Source organism: Furipterus horrens, unplaced genomic scaffold (assembly GCF_987537825.1).
Source record: "Furipterus horrens unplaced genomic scaffold, mFurHor1.1.pri manual_scaffold_4, whole genome shotgun sequence".
NCBI lineage: Eukaryota > Metazoa > Chordata > Mammalia > Chiroptera > Furipteridae > Furipterus > Furipterus horrens.
This window is the reverse complement of record NW_028327174.1, coordinates 102,390,561-102,392,057: the sequence shown is the minus strand read 5'-3', so window position 1 is coordinate 102,392,057 and position 1,497 is coordinate 102,390,561. Positions and strand designations below refer to the sequence as shown.

General features: G+C 37.1%; 1 non-coding gene across 1 annotated transcript; it reads left to right on the top strand.

Annotated features, from left to right (window-relative positions):
• Positions 1-409: 409 nt before the first annotated feature.
• LOC150012573 (U6 spliceosomal RNA) lies at positions 410-516 on the top strand. The gene has a single exon (XR_016510874.1). It is a non-coding gene; the product is annotated as a U6 spliceosomal RNA (small nuclear RNA).
• The last annotated feature ends 981 nt before the right edge of the window (positions 517-1,497 follow it).

Genomic DNA, 1,497 nt, shown 5'->3' with positions numbered 1-1,497 from the left:
TTTGAGCTGAGGGTGGTTTTTTGGAGAAGGCAGCAGTCGTGCAGGCTCGGCAGCCCAAACTCATAGCACCTGGGGAATGGGTGCTCGAACCAAGAACGGCATGTGACCAGTGTGCCGGCAGCATCCAGGACACTCATTACAGCTATGGAATAAGCTTATCTGACTTCGGGTAGTTAGCCCACTGTCTATAGCTCACTAGCTTATATTAAGGAATCTTACCATAATCAATATGGTATAGATTTTTAGGTGGTCAGTCGCTGATATTAACTTGCTCCACTTACGCCTGTTTGAAAGGAAAATTTTCTCTGGTAGATTCAACCCCAAATACAATGGAAATTTTATTTGTCTACAGACACAAAGATAGGTAAGAGTAAATAACATCAGAAATCAGACATTGAAATACTGGACAGTGCTCACTTTGGCAGCACATATACTAAAATTGGAACAATACAGAGAAGATTAGCATGGCTTCTGCACAAGGTTGACATGCAAATTCATGAAGCATTCCATATTTCTTAAATAACCGGACAAATTTTGAATTAAACATTTATCATCTCAGAGGAGAATGACTTTTTAAGCCTAAAAGTAAAAAGAAAAAGTCAAAACAGATCAACAGGTTTTACTGCATAAAAATGTAGAACTTCTATCCATCAGGGAAGAAGCAAAACCAACTCTGCAAAGACAAAATAAAAAGGTAAACCATAGTTAGGAAAGAATATTTCCGCAAATCTGAAAAAAAAAGAATTCCTTGACAAATCAAGGTTTCTAGTTTGGCAAGTGTAGCATTTTTACAGCATACTTCTTAGCCAGATCCCAGAGTAAAAATCCCCACCCAGCAAAAGGATTGAAAAGGTATTGAAATATTCCATTTCAAGTGCCATCTGTGACTAGCTGTAACCTTGAGCAAGTTACTTTGTTTTACTATACCCCAGTTTCTTTATCTGTAACATGGATTTACATGGATTCTATCATCTAATCTTGTCCAAGGTAAAATGATTTAGAAATGGCAGAGTTAACATTAATCTTGTCAGGCCTGAAAGCTCACATCTTAACCCCTTTTGCTATATTGCTTCATGAAAACAGCAAATGATAAAATTTCACACTGCTATAATCATTCATATCACTGCCCTGTCCATGAATGTAACATGATTTGCAATGCTACATATTTGCTTTCTTTCTTGTCTCTTTAACTAAATAGTAAATGCCATGAGGACAAAACCAAGTATTTGATAAATATTTGTTGAATGAATTAATGAGTAAATAATATGCTAGCAGGGGAACTCAAGATGGCATGATTTCTGTGCAATGAGAGTGGTTCTCTTCCTCTTGAAAATCAAAACAAATGTACCTCTCACAGATGTACAGAGGTAGAATGGTGTAACGGGAACAGGAAAGATATCACGACTTTGGAGCTTGTTGTGGATATGAATGCTGCCCCTTTAACTCACCAGCTTAAGAATCACTTAATTTCCCTGAGAATCAGTCTTCATCTATAGA